General features: G+C 43.0%; 1 protein-coding gene across 3 annotated transcripts in view; it reads left to right on the top strand.

Moving 5' to 3' along the window:
• OSBPL8 (oxysterol binding protein like 8) overlaps positions 1-20964 on the top strand; it is a 90588-nt gene that overhangs the window by 8759 nt on the left and 60865 nt on the right. The window contains exon 1 of one of the 3 annotated variants that reach the window (XM_080606478.1): positions 19766-19787. The exons of the other annotated variants lie outside the window; for them this stretch is intronic. The gene's annotated coding sequence lies outside the window, so the exon portion shown is untranslated. Of the gene's footprint in view, positions 1-19765; positions 19788-20964 lie in introns of those variants that run through there. 3 annotated transcript variants of the gene reach the window in all.

Below are 20964 nucleotides of genomic sequence, written 5' to 3'. Positions count from 1 at the left end.
AGGTGAATTATTAATGTGATGAAAATGGCAAGAACTGAAGACAAGTGACACAGCTATTGCTGTTTAGCAAACATTATCACTAATCTTTGAGTTATTACTAATGTGTTTAATCCAAGTCTAGATGAAGCAGTTTGTGTAGCAGCTGAAGCAGAGTTTAAAAAAATATATATATCAAAGCATACACCAAACATGATTTGTTGAAGACTCAGATAGTAACTACTGTGATTGGGAAGGGAAAATGGCACAGTTCTGTGGACGTGGGCATCGCCTTGGTGTGAGTTGAGGGTTTCTGACCGCACAGTCTCCTTCTAGCTGGCATTGAGGCAGTGAGGTACTGCACATCAGCTATGCTGTTAATGGCCTTTGCACTGCAAACCTGGGGCAAATGCTGTAATAATTTGGCTTTGACCAGCCTCTGGGATTGTTACATGCATTATAAAGCCAACCTTTGGTCTGAGTATAGCATGCCAGGTTTTATCTAAATTTTGAAAATGTTTCATTTTGCCATTTTTGAGCTATAGAATTGAGTAACTGGTCGTGTGCCAGCAGAATTTAATATAGAAAACCTTTGGGAAGGGAACAGAGGGGTCTGTGCATCGGCAGTCGTCATTTAGATCTTGTATGGGGGTGCCTCAGGAAGAAATTTCAGGATCAATACTGGTGCTCAGACTTAGGTGTCTTCCAGCTCTAGACAGCGGTCTCAGAATAGGACGTGCTCTTCTGCTATTCGATTTTATTATGGGGAGAGCTCACAATGCTCTGTGCTTCTCTGTGGTATCGCTGCTTTTTTCTGATTGTTGTTTTCTAGTTGGAGCAGCTATGAAAGATAGAGTGACACGGGGCCGGGGGAAGAAGGATTGAGGAAAGCTGTAAAACTCTTACCTGAAGCAGCGTGTAGGGTGAGCTTAGCGTGCCTGCGTGCCCGACCGTGCTGCTTGTAGCTGACGTGTTAGGTGCTTCAGGTGGGTGTAACGTGCTCATCACTTACCTCTTGTAAGCGAAGAAGACTCGCACAGCTTTCCTGAAGAGCGGATGTGCATACACCAGGTGGACCTTCCCTGTCCAGAGGAGAAGTGGCCTTTTTTCTTCTCTTCTGCGCTGCTTGAAGGGGATGGTGAGGACCTTCCACGTGTTAGTTTTATTGAGGAAAGGACATCTGGGATTGTTTTTTCTTGTCATATACAACCTGCCTACGTTTTCCTGCAACTCCAGCTGAACTGCCCGTTCTGATTTCCCCGATTCCTTGTCATCTTTCTCCTGCCTTGGTCTCCTACACAGGTCGTGGTTAACTTGCTGCAGGGGATTTTCTGTCTCATTCCTTGCACCTCTGGGCACCATATGACTAATTAAAGCTTTAGCTCTTTACAGAAGATTGCGGTTTTAGAAGGGGGCATGATCATAACCTTGTGTTCCTTCTTGATAGCTCAGACACTGTGGAGGGCTGCTAGTTTGGGGTGGGAGGATATATGTATATATCTTGTTGTTGTAGCATGGTTCTGGTGTTTTGGTTTGGTGGTGGATTTTTTAATTTTTATTTTTTTTTTAGTTTTATGCTTGCAGGTGGTATAGAGCCAGTGGTACCTGCTGTCTGCGTATGATACAGACAGGGCCTGTGGAGCATCTGCTTTACTGCAAGGAGTGGCTAAGCCTGTAGAACATAATCTGTGTGTGAGCATGTATATATTTGTGTGTGTAAAAAAGCTGTACTAGTAATACTAGAAGCAGATAACTTTTGTTGAACAGCTAGCTGACCATTGTCAACTTGGAGATCACAGCTAGGTAGGACTTGAAGTTAACACAGTAGTAAGGGTTGATGTGATCTAAAGTCCTTCATATTATTTGCAGACTCCTTTAGAAAAAGAGGCTTTTGTATGGATAAGCAAAGCAACTTTATATAATCCCTGTGATGCAAACTGTGGGCTTCGAAGATAACGCGTTGCTTTGATTAGTGTCTCTTTTAAAAGATTTTCTAAATTGAGTTTGCACAATATGTGAAAAGTGGCAATTCTAAGCCAGTAGTTCTGGCTTCAATTATTTTACTAAAGATTTTACTAGATTGGCCATTTTGGCCAGGTAGAGGCTGAAAATTACAATTTTGCGATGTTTCTCTTGTGATCAAATGAAATTCTCATCAGTAATAAAAAAAAAATAGTCTTTGTGATTGTAGAGAGAAGCCAATAAGCTAATATTTGCATCTTGTTTTGTAAGCCAAATTAAGGACCCCGTGCTGTAAAGATTTGCTGCGTGGTGTTTGTAAAGCCAGTACCCTGATTCTGGCTTGCAAATAGGATTGTAGTTACACTGAACTGTCCCTGACTTGTGCTGCCATGAGAAGAGAGTGGGTAAATCTTAATGCAAACAGCTATGTTAACATACCAGCAATAGAAACCCTTTTAAGGCCTCTGATATTTCCAAGCAAAATGTAGATTCTGTCTCTTTGAGTAATGCACAGAACTACTGAGCGTAAGGAGAAGTTTTATGACAGGTTTTCAAAACTGTCAGCCAGAAAGAATTGCTGTCCTTTGAGAAAGGTTCTCCTTCCATTAAAAGCGAAAGCCTCGCCAAGGTAAAGAAGCTCTGAGCGTCATCAAGCTTATACTTGCTAATCAAGACAGAAAACAGCGTGAAGAGCTGCCCTGTAAAATGAGGGGAAAACTGCTGAAAATAGATCTGTGAGTGCGAACAGACAGGTCTGTATCATGTCAGCTACTTGCAGTGGGTATTAATGGTACACCTTTACCGTCAGTGCTTTAAAGAGCAGTGCTTGATATTCTCCTCTATGAACATCAAGAATATTTCCCTTAGAGCGTAATGATCAGTTCCTCTCAATGTCATCAACGCCGTTTGATTCTCAGCTCGGAAGAGGAAGACGGGCTTTATGTTTCTGTGAACCAGGAGGTGTAAGGCGGTGAGCCCTGTGGTGTGTCAGGTGGGTTCGTTTGTTTGTTTGTTATTTGTAGAAGACCTCTGGTTTGGTCACTGCCATTTCAGCTGGTAGGTCTCAAATTGTGCTGCTTTGCTTTTAAGAAGCATGTTTACGTTGAATTAAAACAAGCTTTAGTACTTTTTTCCTGTTTTTGGCATAAGAACAATATTTTTCTTCAGTGAACTTTTGAAAGTTGTCCTTGTATATCTTATCGTTGATTTCTACTTTCTTCCCAAACAGAGCTTGATTTAAATCAACAGGAAGAATAGAGATCTGGTAGCTGGTTATTATTTTCAAGCGTAATAAAGTAATGAATAAATGCTGCAGCATATAGTGAGTATAAATAGCTATTTTTATAAAATAATAAAAAAGTAGACCAGAATGTATTTTGACATAATTTTGACTATTTTATTATCAAATGATATTTAATTCCTTTTAATGAAATAAAGTACAATTAAAATAAGAACAAAACTGCTTTTTCATCTTAAGTTACTTTTTCTTCTGATTGACAGATTGTTTTTCTAAATACAATTCACTTCTGAACAGGACTTCTATTGCCAACAGAAAGCTCGAAAATAGATATAGCAGGTTTTTCTCTACTTACCTTCTTTCATTGTGATTCTTCTTTGTTCCCTTACATGGATTTCTTCATTTCTGAACTCCGTTCCTTAGTTGAGCTGTATGATAAACTGGGGAGTCTTCTGTCCTCTTAGCATGTTTACAAGAATTCTGTATGCCTCTGAAATTCTTACAGTCTTTGTGATTCTCATGCTGCAGGTAGATAAAAATGATATCTTTCTAATACATCTGCTCTTCTTCAGCTTGCAACAATAACATGTTCATCAGGTTACCAAAGATCTAGTAGAAAAATCAAGCTACTGATGGCGTATTCTGCTTTTGGAACAAGACGTGTAACTTCTCCGCAGCACCACGAACACGTGGTATTGCTGAGTAGGAATGCGAGGCGTAGGGCTCTTGAACCTTTGGGTCTTTCAGTTTTGGTTTTAATTTTAAACTTCAGGAAACAAAAGGTTGCTGCATCTTAAGTGAAGTAGCTTGTTTGTCTATTGTTGTGGCAACTACAGATTAAAGACGATGAGTTTTCAATTTTGTCTTTTTAAAATCTGAACATGGAGTATTGTCTGGCAGTAGACCTTTTGTGGAAAGAGTACGTATGAAAGCATCGGTACTGGTGGTCACAGTAGAGGAAAGAGAAGTTAGAGTGACAGAGACTTGACATCCCTCTCATGGATACTGTTAAGAAGTGGTAGCTGAAACATCTGAGATGTGACACAAGCCCGGGCTACTCATTGTAGACATTGGTGAGGGTTTTGAAAGAAATGCTTTCACTTCCAGCGTTAACAGTCAATTTCATTTCATGATTTATTTTTTTTTTTTACTGTTAGTTTCTTGTAGGCGAATAAAATATTAACTGTTCCCTTAGAGGCTATTTCTATCTTAAGTTCGGACTCGAGAAATTTAGGTTGTCTCGAAGGACGAGTAGCATCTGTTGTGATTCATAATTCTGAAAGATGTCGGGGGAAGTGCTGGAGAAGCAAGCTCTTCACTCCTAAAACACTTTCCTGAATATAGTTCAGTGCCTTCAGAGAGGTGATGTTTGCATGTGCCCCTTTATCTGTGAACTCTTGGTGGGAGGGAAGGAAGAGAGGTTTGTTTTCGTTGTTGCGGTGTGTTGCGGTTTGTTTGGTTTTGTTTGTTTGTTTTTGTCAGGGAGCAGCTGGTGTTTTCCTCACTTGTAACTCGATATAAGCTAACCTTCTGCAGCCTGCTCCCTGCGTTCTGGCGCAGAACGGTCCGGGTAGCAGGGATTTGAGAGTAGAGAGAAGTAATTTCTGAGCAAGTGTAGTCTTAATGAAAAGTTGGAGAACATCTTGAGGGAAGGAAGGAATGTGTGTGTATGTTATCAAGGTTTTAACTTGCAGTCTGAAAGCCTTCGCTAAATTCTCCCCCTGCCCTGGGCCCCATTTCTTCCAGTGTGAAGGGACCCAAAAAGACCTGAGTCTTGAAGGAGGAGAGAAGAGACAACGGGGCATTTATATTTTCACTTTAGGAGGTAGTAGACAGAATTTGCTGACTTGACTCAGCATCTGCCCTCTTCTTGTGATGTGATGTTACTGTTGCCATCCATACTTGAACAAAAGCCTACTTCAGCTCTACAGACTTGCTCTCCACCTTCTTACAGGGTCAGGAGAGCTTGGAATTCATTTCATGTTCTTAATTAAAAAAAAAAAAAAACACAACTTATTTTTCCATGGTTTTCTTGTAGCCATCTTTCAGACTCTTGCCCTGTGTTGTTAACTGTTTCAGTCACATTTGTCTGGCACTTTTAAATGCCTTTTCTCCATCTGAGCTTTGTTCTCAGGTTTCTGCTTTGATGACCGCGTTGTTTGGCATCATGCACCACTGCCACGTCTTCCTATCTTCTTTCAGATCATCCGTGGCCGTAACAGTTTTATCTTCAAGCCCAGGCATGCACCATCCTTTTTCTTCTTTCAGTTAAGCACATGATAGTATATGTGTTTTTCTTCCTGGCTGCTGTCCTACCTGACTTAGCAACTCAGACACCTGGTGGCATTCTTCTGCCGTCTGCTTTTCATCACCCTCTGGAGAACAATACTGGTGTACGTAAGGTTTGTGCATGCAACATACGTGTGTATTTTGCTGTTGCGAGATTTTAAACGTCTCTGCTTGAATTCTGTGCTGTTTAATCTTTGCTGCTTAACTTGCAGAGATCATGCTGGTGTTACAGTGTGGGAGAAGCTGCAGCGTAGGTGCTTATGTCAGCAAGTGCCTCCTCCCTCTCTCCCTCTCCAGCCAAATTACTACAAACGTAAGCTGTACAAGCAATGACAGTAACAGCCTGCTCCTCCCAGTGTGCATTATGTCCAGGGAGGTTGCTATTGTCATAAACATATTTGCGAAGAAAATAACATTTCTAGAAGTCCTACTGCTGATACTCTGGCAGAACGTAGTTGTATCAGTCTCCTCTCCAGTGCAGCCTTGGACTTCATGATCGCAGACTTAAGAAAAATGGTATTTTATTGTGTCTTGGCTTTTGCCCATCCTTCATCACCATTCCTGATGTCTCATTGCACTTTTAGTTCCCTGCAAATGTTTTGCTGAGTAGAGGTGACAATAATTTTGATCTGAAGAGAAGCAGGTTGTCCTTTCTCATATGAAATGGAAGCGGTGGTATGTTATGAATTCTGACACGGGAGCGTTTTGATAAGCTTGCATATTCAGTCTCCTCAGAGAACCTGTTTGAGCTAGTGTTTATATACTTGTCCTTCACATAGAATAATTCAATTAGAGGGGACCTTCAGAGACCAGCCTGAGAGAACTGCCTGACCCCTTCAGGGCTAAATAAAAGCTAAAGCACGTTACTGAGGGCATTGCCCAAATGCCTCTTGAACACTGACAGGCAAGGGGCATCAACCACCTCACCGGGAAGCCTGTTCCAGGGTTTGGCAACTTTCTTGAGATGCAGACGAGCAGAAAGATTTTAGCTGGGGGAGCACTGAAATTGTTGTTGAGGTGGTTCCTTAACTATTGGCTTGCTGGTGGTTGATCCATTTTGCTAGCCATTGTGAAACTGACCTCTGTTGCTTCTGCGACACTGCAGAGCTCGTGCCATACGGGTCATGAGGTGGGCAACTTGCAGACAGCAGTGGCCGCTCCTGGGAAGTTCTGCCTGGAAAGCTTGTGGCTGATGGGCCAGGGTTGTCTTCAGGAAAAGAGCTGGAGAGCTCAGTGTGAAAATCAAGTGCTGTGCAGGCCAATGTTTTATGGGAAGTCTGGGCCCTGCTTCCAGGGGAATTGGAAACACAAAGAATTTAAATTATTACAGAAAGCTTGTTTGGATTTTGGTCTGCTGAAGTAAAATGCCTGATCCCGTACACAGGAACAGTTTGTGGGTCTCTGTTTTGAAGGATGTTCTTCTCTCAGCTGCACTAACTTAAAATGTTTGTAATTGATCAGTACTAAGGTGAAGGTCCTTACCAAGTCAGCTGGGAAGGGACCAAGATTTTCCTTTTCAAATTGATGCATTTTGCATACCTGCTTACTACAGGTTCTGCAAATGCTTGAAGATTCTTGCAATAACCTTGCAGCATGTTCTCTGTATTGCACTATTTACATCTAAGTTCAGGTAGAGAGGTGAGTTGTATAAAACACTGCCATCTACAGCACAACTATGTATGATAGTAGTTTAAATTAACAGCAATCAAGCTAACTCCTCATAGGAGTTAAATGCTTGAATAGGTTTTAACTTGATATTGAAGTTTTGGAAGACAGTTCTGGGAAGACTTTTAGACACCTTGTTAAGCTACTGTAAAGTTCTGCTGTGAGAACTGAGCATTAACTTTAAAATGGTGATAAGCAGCTCAGGCTCATTGCAGAATCAGAGATCACTTTACCTGCTTTTTTTTTTCTGTTAAATGAAGATAAGTAATGTTTCTACCCAGCGTTTTAATTAAAAACAAAACAAAAAACAACACCATGAATTAATTTTTTAGTGTCAGAGCAAATAATGATGATGATTAATGTGAAGGAGTGGATGCAACAAGAAACTAGAAAGATACACAGATTTTTCTTCCATTGAAATGATGTGGCAGCCTCCTATACAGGAGGAAAAATTGTTGAAAACAACTGAAAAATTGTAATGTTACTAAATAAGCAAAATTTCATACTTGACTTAAAATCTTATAATTTTAAAGCTCAAATCAGGAAGGGTGGAAAGCAGGAAATGATGATAGTAATTTGTTCTCAAGCAAAGCTAGAGTGCTTTTGTGCTCCACCCGTGTCAGTATTTGTATTTTGACATGCAAAATAGCCCTTGTTCAGGGTATGTGTATTCTGAAATGCTCTTTTAAGTGTCTGGACATTGGTGTGCTGTGATCTTTTGCTCCCTTCATTAGTTAGGTATGTGACTGTAAGCTTCTATTCCCTTCATTATTCCGTGATGTGGTAATGGAATAACATACTGATTGCCCCAGCTGCAACAGAACCAAGGGGTTGAAAAGAAACCCAACCTACTGTCAGAGATCCATGAGCTTCTGAATTTCACGTCAAGTCAATGTGATTTATTTTTATTTTGTAAGTGGAAATATGATATGATATTGTGAAGTTCCTGAAAACACTTTTGTCTCAAAGAGATTAAAAAAGCACTGATAGTCAACAAAATATTTTAAAAGTTCAGAACTGTTTTTGTCCAATTTAGAGCACTGTGTGTCTAAACAGGAATGCTGCAGCTCTTAGAAGTAGTCTTGAAAATGGGCAGTTGCATGTGATCTTGGGGTGCTCCTTACTATTTTAAAGCTAGCTGGATTTACAGAGGTGATCTCCAAGGAGACATAACCATTCTTAAATATGCTTTCATAGTTTTTTTTTTTTTTTAAAAAAAAAAACAAAAACTTTCAATCCATAGTCTTTTAGCTGGCTGCGAGATCTGTCTGAAGCCTTAGGTTGCAATTAAGTATTGTAGGCCAAGATTTTCCATGCTTTTCATATCTTGAAAAGAAGCAGTCACAAAAATTAAAATTCCAGGTCCATCTGCTTGTCTAGTTGTTCTGCTAATTTAAAGACAGCAGCCCTAGAAAAGGCCATTTCAGTACCGTAAATCTTATGTATCTTTTTCCTTGTTGATACTCGATCCGCAAGGCAGAATGAATACGGGCACCCTACTGGGGCAGAATGAAGTTAAACTCCACATGTGAACTGTGCCACGTGAGCTGGCCCATGTTGATACAACCAGTATCTGTCATTATGGATGGGCACAGGAGGGCAGAATCAAGCTGTGTAACACTCCTAACTTATCTTTATCCTTTGTTTCTATGCCTATTTTTTCTGTTAAAACTTCCGTTTTGTTGGGATCAAAGAGATTAATCCCTTCATCAACCTTAGATGATTCAGAGAGAAACATCATTCATCATTTCAGAGAGAACTGGAGAATTCTTCAGTTATTGAAAAAAAGCGATTTAGTTAAGAATTATGATTTTTACTTAATCAACAAATCCTCGATGCTAAGGAGACACTTGTGCTCTTCTTTTCTTTCTTTATTGAATGCAGTATGCCATTTTCTAGTCCCAAAGTGTATAGACTGCTTAGCATTTTAATTGGTTTTCAAGATGAATTCAGCTTCAGTGTTCAAGGCCAAAGGCAGGGTTATGAAGGTTAATTATACTTATCACCATCTGAAAACAGTCGGCCCCATTGTATATGACGTATTGGCACGGTGCTCTTCTAATGGGGGCGGCGAGTACCTTATTTCTGCATGATGTGACTGGAATACTTGTATGTTTGTCTTGGGTAGGTGGCTTGGATGGGTAAGCTTGTTGGTTGTTTTACACTTGGTGCTTATAAACGGCATTGAAATATCCAAATGGCTATTTGGTTCCAATCAGAAATTTATGAAGTTAATAGCATTCTTGCAGTTACCAGATTGTAACTTTATATTCTGTGTATATTTGACATAATCTTGATATGAAGAGCTTAATTTATGAATGTCAGAGGCTTCTAAAAGCTGTTGTGGGAAAGTAAAACATGACATTGCGTTGAGAACTACTGATTTATCTTATTTCTTCCCAAGCTGTGATTGTTAGGAGGAGAAGGCAGCTCACCTCTCCCTGAATTCTGCTGAGGGCTGCAAAACACAGGAAGGAGATACTTTCTCGCAGGAAAAGTTGTGCATGCCAAGGTGTTTTTGAGACTAAGGGGCTCTGCAAACGTGCTGTTTTCATTGAAATTAATATCATGTATGCTTTTTCATGCCATTTTTTTGGGGAAAAAAAAAGAAAGCATGTTTGTTATGGGACTTTTCAGAGAAGGCAGAGCTTTTAAAACTTAAAGCCTTTAGTTATGAGTATGGTGTATCTGCTGAACTTCACTGGTTTGCATTTCTGACCACTGACTTTGAATACTCAGTCTGGGCTCTCAGTCAGTAAAGGAGTAAAAATGTGTGACACCAGATTTTTCCAGTTGCCCCTTTAGCATAACTCGTGGTTGGAAACATAGCTCCAGATATTCTTCTAGCTACTTCTGCAGGAAATCTAAACCAATATATTCATTTTTCCTTCTTCTGACGTGTCAGTGCTGTGTTTGAAAATAAGTGTCAGAGACCGTATGTGCCCAAGGAGAGGGAAGCTTGACTATGAGGACGACAGGGACATGTCTGTTGTTACAGCTCTGGCACCTGAACTGTCACTGCTCAGATCCATTCGCATAATGCAGAATGGGAGGTAGGGTTTTGTTCTTTGCCTGGGTGCTAGGCTCTGAGATACGTGTGTGAGTGGCCTTCAAGGGAATCTGGTGTGTAACGTGATGCTTGGGGGCGTACTGAACTGCTGTGGCAGAGAGACACGTCTCGAATTGCTTTCAGCTAATATTATCTTAGTAGTTAAGATAATGTTATCTCACTATTGGGTGCAATTTTATATATGAAAGTAAACTATAGAATGCCATTAAAAACTGATAAGACGTCTTGTCGGGTTTGGTGACCATGTTGGACTGAGGTAATGTTGTGAAGGGAAAGATATTGGGTTTTTTTTTGAAAATTAAACCTTCACCTTGTTGTTCTGATGTCCCTCAATGAGCTGATTATTGAGGGGACGGAGGGTGATGGGGAAGCAGGATTCAAAACTTCCTGTTACGCGGCCTATGGGACTGCCATTCAGAGGACAGCATTCCCTTACATCACCTGCTCGAGCTCTCTGATGACCACGTTAATCCATTTTATGGCAAACTGAATACCCAGGACGTGAGTAGACAGGTGGGAGGGAGGGAAGAGATGCCTTGTCCATTCAGTATTCCTTGGGCCTTAATGGAATAGTTCTTCCTTTGTACAAGACGCTGGCTTTTGCTCTATTTGTTTTCTATGGAGCCTTTCAAAGAACTTCCAAGGAAGCGTCAAGGCTTTGTTTTTCTGGTAGTGCAGTGTAAAGTGACCTTATGGCCGTTCTCTGGTTGCAAAGGAACAGAGCCCTGTTGTCCCAGCCATGGCACGTACTTACTTTTCCGTTTGAAAGAATTTAATATCTTCTATACTAGTCCCTGAAGCAGAAGGTTAGTTGTCCAAAAAACAAGTGCAGGATCACTTGACAAAGGCTGGAACGCCGCGGTGTTTGATAGTTCCTGTGGACCAAGTTGTATTGTTTAATTGCTGTTGTTCATCCTGTTAAACTAAAAGCTGTATGAAATTCCATAACACTTCCAAATCAAAGTGACTTAATAGCTTCAGAAAGACAAGTTTGAATGTTTGGCACTAAAAGCACTAGTCGTTGGTGAATTTGTACATAGGGAATTTGAAATATATGTTCACAACTTAAAATAGATAATAAAATAATAATACAACAGAAAGCAAAGCCAAAGCAACCCTATGAAAGATCCTGAATTATAAGCACATAGAAAAGGACTGACACATAAAAAGCCCGAAGTTAGGTGCATCAACCAATTTTAATTAGGCAAACAAACAGAAAACTGAACTTGGCATAAACAATGGAAATCTAAATTAGACTAAGTCTTTTTAATAAACCATGCTGTGTAAGCCACATGGTATCGCTACTTGTTTAAACCTGTTGTTACTTGAAGTTAGAATTTTTAGGGTTTTTCCTTTTTAGGTGTGCTTCTCTGACCTTTTGCTCTTAAATTCTGCTACAGATATCCTGTATCTTGAAATTGTGGGAACTACCTTCTAGCACTAGCTTAAAGAAATCCGAGTGAAGGCAATCTCTTATGTCACCAACTCTATTTTAATATCAAGAAGAGCCACTGCTGCTAAGATACGGAAAACTAAATCATACTGGAAAATAAACATCATGTTCCTGTTTGAAATTCCCACCACGTTTACTCCTGCAGAATGTCCATTTCATGAAAACCTCCCGGTCACAATGTAACTGTGGTGCAGCTAAGCACAGCTCACCTGAGATTTGTTCGTCTGTGTAAAGTTTAAAAGCATGAAAGAGGGCTTACATCTTGCATTGATTTTCTATTTTATGCATCTCAGATCAGAATTTAGGATCGTAATTGGTCTCTTACCTGAACCCTGTGGAAGTCGGTTTGTTCATGGTTCTTTTGAGCAGCACCCAGAGAAATAATCTCAATTCTGGCTTTGGTTAAGCTAAGCCGCTGCTTATAGAAGTTCTGTACTGAGAGGTCTTTGGTAGCTCTGCAGAAGGAAGGATGGACGGTGTGTTTTATTCTCTTTATATTAATGTTATTCCGTAACAGTGCTTATTAATGGAAAAAATGCTTTTCCATTGTTAGCTTTTTGGAAGTCTGTAGTCCAGTGTTATCTCTAAATGAGCGTAGTTAAATGGCAGCACACTCAGAGGTCAAAACACTGAAATCTCCTTAGGCAGGTGTTATTGAATTCTCCTTAGGCAGGTGTTAGTGAGTCAGCGAAGTAACGTTTTGAGGTTTTTCTCACTGTGTGGGACCGACTGCCTACCCCCTCACCCCGCTTTTACAAAACGTAAAGTCTACTTTTGACAAGGCTGAAAATATAAGAACAGTTAAAATATGTTTGTCATTCTTTTCAGTTTTGAGAGGCAGCAAAATACACAGTGCAAAGGAAAGATGAAAAAACTAAGGGAACTGCTGCTTGGAAAACTGGTGAGACTTTGTATCTATGAGTGTATTGTAACCGAGATGTTTAAGAGCGTTTCATCACTGAAGATACTGTTCTGCTTCATTTGAGGTATTTAAACAGACTTTCAGTGTCCCATTATTGAGGCTTTTTCAGCATGATGGATTAGGTCTTATTATCGCGTATGGCTAAAATGTTTTTCATAGGCTTGAAATAGTAAGTGTCCGTTTTATCCTTTTTAATGCTTTGATTCTGTATCTGACAGTAACGTCTGCCAAGGGGAAAAGAGAAAAATGTTCCTTTTCGGAGAAGCAAGGTTGGATTTTGTTTTGGAAAGTTCCACGCAAAGGAAACGCGGATCTGTCCCGGTGTATCAGAGCTGCAACTGATTCCACTTTGGCATCAGAAATGGAAGGAAACGTTCTGCCCCCTATCCATCTTGTCTATGGAAACATCTCTGCTGACTTATCTTACTTTTTCATTTCAGAAAAAGCCTTTTACAAAAACATTGCTTTTCCTTTTCCCGTGGCTCGACTCCTTTTGTTTCCTGCACTAGTCTGCAGTCCCTGTCGGCGGCTTCATACAAACGTAGCCCACATGCACAAACTGGTGTGGCTGTGTCTGGGGCGGGCTGCGAGGATGCCCCTTGGTGGTCCTGCACGCGCTGTCCTGCTTGCAGGCCTGGCACGGCCGTGGTGGCTTGCCCTAGCTCAGTTTCAGTGATCTGCATGTGTCTGTTTCAAATAAAACACAGCAATGTGGCTGGTGTGGGTGAGGGAGCCTGCAGAGAGGCATACAGCCCTGGAGGACCGGTTGTCTCAGCCTCGCCTGTGGTGCTGCAGCCTTGTACAGGTGCCAAAATCAGAGGTAAGCCGCAGGGAGCTCCGGCTGGCCTCTCCTCTCAGCACAGGGGGGTATTAATTGGAGTATCTTGGCTTCTGCTGCAAGCCTCTAATGAGATGAACCTTAGTTGACTAGCTAAGGGGGGAGGGGGGGGGGCATTAGTAGCACCTTGGCAGTTGTGAAAGAAATTTCTAACACCATTAGAAGAAAGGCAGGATTCCCTAAATTAAAATTATTCAATTTGTCCTGTCACAGTTAAATCTTTCCTAGTTTGTCGTCTTGTGCAGGAAAAACACAAGGCCAAATAGCAAATGTGCCCTCAGGTCCCAGGGTGGGGTTCTGAAAGGAAAACCGTTTGAAAGGTGTCTGACCACTTTGAGCACGTCTTTTTATTCTTCAAACAAAGGTTGTCCTTGACCAATGTAACCTCGTGTAAGCAGTGCTAGCGTTGATAGAAGTATATCTGTGGTGAGGTCGGTTTGGCATCCACTTGGTTATTTTGTTGGTTGGTACTGCAGCATCTTGAAATGTAAAAATGAAGTTCTAGATTTGCCTATGTAAGGTTTGATTAAATCTTCCCTACATCATCACAACAAAGCAGAACAATTCCTGTAAATATTTTATGGTGCTTCATAGGTGTTCTCTCCTGACTCTCATTCTTATGCTCAAAAGCTAGATGGAGCTTAGATAAAACTGGTTTGTGGAGGCAACGGGACTAACACTCTAGATAACTAGACTTCTTATGTGAAGAAATAGCCATTTTTACCATTAAAACCATCATCTCCTTTGAATGTTGGGAGCGAACCTGCAGAAGACTGGGACAGGTTGGGGAGCTTTGAGGGGAGCTTTTGCCCTGTAAAGCACAAAAGGGCTCCAGAGTACTTCAGATTTGAGAGGGTGTTGGTTTTCAGAACTGGAGGTGACTTTCACCACCTTCTCTGTACACTGTCTTTTTACCAAGACAAGTTTGCCTGTGGGATGTCTGCTTAAGCAGCAATTTATTAAAGTTTGCAGTGGCTTTTCAGAAGCCTGGTATCTTTTTCTTGGCATTCATTGCCATCTATCGCTCTCAAAGTTTAGCTGAGCTATCAGGACTGTGCTTCTACTTTGAGTTGTTTCTAGATTTTTATTTTTTTTTAAGTCTTTCTGAAGTGTTTCACCCTTCCTGTTTTGTTCTGTCTGAAAACAGCAATACAAAAACAGAGGAAGCAGCTTTCTTTGCATGTGAGCTGTTTATTCAGGAAATGAGAAGGCAGGTGATGAAATTTGGGTTGGAAGGAAACATTTCATAAGGGTGTATTTGTTGGCTTACAACATGACATAATCATAATGTACTTGGGGGTATATATATTTTTTTAACAATGTTTTTTGCTCAATCTTTTGACCCTGTTGGCCAGGCACCGTTTTTATCAGTAACTCCGTCTCCATTTCTGCTTTCTCAGAACTGCTCTCAACAAACATGCAGTCCCTGGCATGAGGTGACGTTGTGTCACTGGCAAGAACCTGGCCCGATCTGTAGCTTGTTAACAGGCCGTACTGGGTATGTGGATTTATGAGCTGAAAGAGGTGGCGTGTGGTCTTGTGCTGCAGCCAGAGGGCTGTATTTCCTCTGCTGCACTGAATTCGGCAGCCTCAGATGGAGGGCACTGGCCTCTTCACAGCTCAGTGTTGTCGCTTGTCTCCCACTGCGTGGACCACAGTGAACCTTCACCCTGTTGTGTGACTGAGTGACGTGGAGATTATTTGAGAGTCTTGGTTTGATTACCCTAGTTAGATTTAAGGCTAAGATTTTCTTGACTCTTAAAAACTGTCCTATTAGCTCTTAATTTTTAATAAATATGTTGTTCCTTTTTTTTATAAGCACCTCTACCTTTCTCAAGGGTACTGTCTTAATCTTCCTTACGGACCTTACTGAACTGCATGCGTTGATAACCACACCTGAGAAGTGCTTACCTAGGGTGTCCTGGTGGACACCACGTTGCACGTGAGCCAGCACCATGCCCTTGGTGCAAAGGCAGCGAGTGGTGCCCTGGGCTGCGGCAGAGATCTGTCAGCTGCTGGCAGGGGGGGTCCTGCCGATCCACTCAGCTCTGGCGAGGCTGCACCTGGAGCTCTGTGTCCGCTTCTGGGCTCCTCAGGGCAGGAGGGAGATGGAGCTACTGGGGAGGGTCCAGTGAAGGGGCATGAAGATGGTGAGGGGACTGGAGCACCTCTCTTATGAGGAAAGGCTCAGAGGCCTGTTCTGCCTGGGGAAGAGAAGGCCCTGGGCTGTCTCTCATCGGTGTCTATAAATACCTGCAGGGAGGGTGCAAAGAGGACAGCTGGGCTATGTTCAGTGGTCCCCAGTGCCAGGACAAGAGGCAGTGGGCACAAACTGGAACACAGGAGGTACCATCTGAACATCAGGAAGCACTTCTTTACACATGAGTGAAGGAGCACTGGCACAGGCTCCTTGGAGACCTTCAGAAGCTGCCTGGACGTGGCCCTGGGCAGCCTGCTCCGGGTGGCCCTGCTTGGGCTGGCGTTGGGACTGGTGGGCTCCTGAGGGCCCTGCCAGCCCCAGTGATTCCCTGTGGAGCAGCGTTTCTCAGGTGCTTTTGTGACTCTGCAAGGATCAAGGGGATTTTTCTTGTACTGTTCCTGATGCCAACATAAACAACAACTAGGTTTTGTTTCTGCTACTGTGCCTGTCTGTGTTTGTTGCCTCATTGAACCCAGAAGTCGCATAATTGCACCTGTGTCATCGTAACAACATTTAGTGTACTGTTAGCTGATACCCATCTTGGGCATTTTAAGTGCATTAATGTATTCTAGACCTTAAAGAAAGAAGGCAGGCATCCAACAGAGATTAGCAGGTCCGTTTTGAGGCCAGAGTCCTGGAGAGTGCTTCCCTCTTGGACAGGCCAGAGCGGCATGCAGTATCCATTTCGGCGTGCCCTGAGTGCAGCCCATTAGCAGCTCACAGATGAGGCCGTGCACTTGTGCTATGGTATTGGAGTGTAAGAGAGCTTGCTGTGAGGCTACAACAGATCACAAACAACAGCATGGTGCAAAGGGAGTATCTGATGACTGTGGGTGATAATACTTAGGGACAAAGCTAAAACCCACCTATATTGTACAGTCTGCAAGGATTCAAGTAACTTGGTGCATTGACGAAGCAGAAAACAAACATATTGGGAATGAAATACAGATGTTAGCATGACAGGGTTTTGATCATGTGCTAAGTGGGACCTCCCTTCTGCTTTAAATATATGCCTCTGAGCTAATCGCCCTAGGTTATCGTCACAGTTGGAGAGAAATAGCTTATTTTATGGCATGATTTGTCTGATACAGCTGCTTTAAAATGAGCAACACCTTTCTAAGTGCCTTTTTGTATCTCTTGTTTATAAAAGAAGCATGATTAGCTGGGGCATCATCATATATTTCTCTTCAGAGGATTGCAGTTTGTGCGCCCTTCTGAACATTTAAGGTCTTAAGAGTCATGGTGACGGAGTAGGAGCATCTGTAAAGTAAAAGCCCCAAACCAACCAGCGAGGCAGACAACCAAATTGCCAACATTGGTGAATGTAGACAGAACAGAAAAGGCATATCATAAATGCCTCCCAAAAGCTAAAAAGGTAGTGATTTAATGTTGGGGTTGCGTTTTCAAACGTCATGTGGAATGTGTGGAACAAGGTAGATAAGGCTGCAATTTGCTAGGTCTTACATTTTTGTCACCTAACCTTACCCATAAAAGTGGCCTAGAAGAAAGCGGGAGAGGGACTCTATCAGGGAGTGTAGCGATGGAACAAGGAATAATAGCTTTGAACAAATGGAGGGGAGATTTAGGTTAGATGTGACGTGAGGAAGAAATTCTTCACTCAGAGCACAAAGCACACATGGGAATTAGGGCTGAAGATGCACCTTGCTTCTGTTCTTTTCCATAAAGAATAGAATGAAATTATCTAAAAACCAGTGTTAAACCCGGGGCACAGGATGGGAGGTGCAGGGCAGTCCCTGTGGCCTAGGGGCAGCCTTTCTCTCTGGCAAGCCAAATGGCCCAGGGGAGCCAGCCCCACAAAAGGGGCCCTCAGCCCCCTCAACCCTCCTCCTTGTCCACGTGAGGGCATCTTCCAGGCCGCTCGTGACACAGCCGCCTTTGGCCACGCGTGGGCCACTCCATCACAGAGCCTTGCTGAGGTCACAGTGGCCACCACTGCCCCGCCTTTGCTGCAGGCCCTATAAAACAGGCCCCCTGCAGCTGGCCCACCACTCGCTGAGCATCTAGGCCCTCTGACTGCCAGCTGGTGCGGCAGGAATAGGACTGGGAGAGCAAGGCGAGCGGCAGGCCTCCTTCGTGTGCGGCGATGCAGTCCAGCCAAGCACCAAGAAGGAAGGCATCTGACCAGAAAGAGAGGTGTCATGGGCGGAGGGACAGCGCTGGTGGCACTAGAGAGACCAGTGCCCAAGGGGCCTCTGGCACCCAGCCCACAGATAGGTACAGGTGGTACCATTGGCACCGCAACAATGCGGGGAACGGGCTGGCCCCTCAAACACTCAGCAACAGGGGGCCTGGGCCTTACCCTAGGAGCAGCGGTGACGTAGGGCGAAGGCGGGAACATCAGAGAGACAGCTGCAGGGAGCAGAGGCATGCCCGTAGTCCGGGACACAGTGCAGGACCCAGTAATGGCTCTAAACCCAAGGGCAGTGTCAGACCTGTCCATGAAAACCAAGCCGAGAGTGGCATGGGACTGAGGCATGGAGCTAGACGATCCCCTGGTTCGGCACCCTGGCCAGAAAACATTACTGATGGAAGACATCCCGTTTGGGCAGTCCCGGGCAAGGACTGGCTTAGCCTTCTGCCCAGCACCGTGGAGCCAATGGAGCTGGATCCACTGCATGTCGAGGAACTGATGGAAGTAGATCCACCTCTGCCACAACAGACCGGGGACTACTGCGGCATGTCTGTGTGCACTGCCATCCGAGAGCACCAACAGCATCGCAGGAGTGCCCGGCGAGCCCCCTACTCATTGCTCAGGCTCCATCGCAAGCGTTAGCTTGGAGCCACCAAACACCACAGACATCCCGCAGGCTTGCCTGCAAGATGTCCCGGCAATAAACAGCTCTTGCCCATTCTCAGGGGTTGTGTGAGTCCTTCTTTTTTTGGGGGGGAATGGTCTAAAGTTGCGCCAGGGGAGGTTTAGGTTGGATATTAGGAAGAACTTCTTTACTGAAAGGGTTGTTAGGCACTGGAATGGGCTGCCCAGGGAAGTGGTTCAGTCACCATCCCTGGAGGTCTGTAAAAGATGTTTAGATGTAGCCCTTAGTGATATGGTTTAGTGGAGGACTTGTTAGTGTTAGGTCAGAGGTTGGACTCGGTGATCTTGGAGGTCTCTTCCAACCTAGACGATTCTGTGATTCTGTTTGAATTAGAACAGACCTAACTTACTGTTGGAAGCACCCTCGTAGTGACCTGGCTGCAGCTGAAAAATGAATTCCCTTTCCTTACGTCTGTAATTTTCAAAATAAATTTATTCTCAAAGCTGATACGTATTTGTCCTTTCTGGCAATATCCTTTTGTTAGCGATCCCTTTCCCTTCCTTGGTGTTTATTTTGGCATCTTTCAGCAGCAATATCGTTCACTTTCAGCCTTCATTTTGCCAAGTAAAATAAGCCAAGCTCAGTGTCTTCTCATAAGTGAAACAATGTGGGGGGATGCAGTCCTTAACCATTTCTGTGCCTGCTTTATTCTGGGTGTCTGTTCAAACGTCAGCAGGCAGTATTTTCTCCCTTCCTCTTCTGGATACCTTCCCTGTATTGTACTGGGCTGTCCTGGTATTAGCTTCCTGATGACCATGAAAGCCAGTGAATGCTGAGAATTGGACACTAAGGTACGTGTCACAACGCTACCCTTGAGACTGACACGAGGAAGGATGAAGTGGCTGCAGTTACATGAACAGAGAGAGGACCAGAATACACCGGCAGTGTTACCAACAAATATCATATATTAAAAATACCTGTTAAAAATAAAGATGTGTTGAAAACAGCTTTAGGGTGAACGTTCCTGTGTCAGGAAAGATCTGTTTATGTGGATAACTGGGCACCGTAGCAAGTCTGTGTAACAGAAGAGCTAACTGCTTTAGATATCAGTGTATACATCTGTTTGCAGTGTCACTCGTTTTTCATCCTGTTTAAAGAGAGCTTGGTGTTTCCGTAAATTGAATATGTCTGCAGCCGTCCTGGTGTTGCTGAATAGCCTGCTAATAATAGAGCCTAAAATGGGTGTGGAGGTGGAGAGATGAAAAGGAGCCGCCTCCAAGAGACATTAAACAATCGTGCCTCAGTGGTCTGCATCCCCTCTGCTAGCATGGAAGCTGTGCCTCGCTGTGCCTGCTGCTCCTAGAAATAAAGCTGCTGCGAGGAATTGCTCTTCCTGTGGTAATGTTAGCTTCTGCTTTAGCAACGTGAATTAATGGCTCGTAATAATCTCCCTTCAAATTCATCTTGTTTCTAATTTAAATGAAAGCATCTGGGCATACGCTTCCCAGTTACGTGTCATCCCAGGAATTACTCAGGTACTTGAGTACGGTCCTCTTTGCTGCTTCTAACTGCATCACAGGGAACGCTAACGTTTCCGATTTCTTTAGCACTATGCCATACTATGTCGTTTTGTTTTAAAAATTTAATGCTTCCTTTTGTGTTTTGGTTGCACATGTTAGAGTAACTTAGTATTTCAACTTGCTGTGTTGCATTCATTCTACCTGTTATTCCCAAGGGAATTTTAATTCTGATATACTTCACATAATGCAAGAACAAAAACTAGTGGGTTCTTCTGTATAGTGAGATTTGTTTTCACCAGGATGTATTTCCTGAGGCAGGCATTGAACCACACGGTCTTCTTGGTGTGTGTTCTCCAGTCTTCTCTTTTCCTATCTTCTTTTCCCTTCGTCTTCATCTGCTTCCCTCTTCAAACCCACTGAGCGAATGGTTAGGATGTGCGCCTGCCCAGTGAGTTGTGTTTGATTCCAAACCCTTTTCTTGTCTCACCAGTGACTTTAAATGTGATATGAGTACTCAGGCTTCTTACAGCTTCCATTCTCTATCAGAAAAGCAAAGAGGAAGAAGTGTCTAGAGAATGAGGCATTGTTTTCCAGCTGCCAGTGTGGTGAACGCAAGCTGAATATCCAGAAGTGCCACAGAGGGTACTGTTTGGCATGAATAATGTGATTTCTCCATTGTGGCGACTGTTTCTGAAGTAAAATTGCAAAGTTCTGCATTCCTACTCTTCCAGAAGAGCTGTTATGTACCCAAACAGCTCGTGTGTGTGTGCTTGTGTCTACAGGCTGGGAGTGGTGTGCTGCTGCTGGGGTCTCGAACCAAGGGAAAAAGATAGGAAAGACTAAAGATTCCCCCCCCTCCTTTTTTTTTTGCTTATGTTTTTCCAGTGTAACTCTTCCTCATTTGGTGCAAGTGTGGTTAAATGTAAAGGCCTGCCTCTGTGAGTATGTGTAGAATAGCTTTTGTTCTGGCCATTTTATGGGAAAACCCCTCTCCCTTCATTTCTAAAAGGCTGAGTTTTATGGGCTAGTGTGTGCATTTTGCAAGGAACCATAAT

The sequence above is a fragment of the Anser brachyrhynchus genome (assembly GCF_964034855.1).
Source record: "Anser brachyrhynchus genome assembly, chromosome: 1".
Taxonomy (NCBI): Eukaryota; Metazoa; Chordata; class Aves; order Anseriformes; family Anatidae; genus Anser; species Anser brachyrhynchus.
Note: the sequence above shows the minus strand (reverse complement) of the source record. Positions and strands in the feature narration are given on the sequence as shown.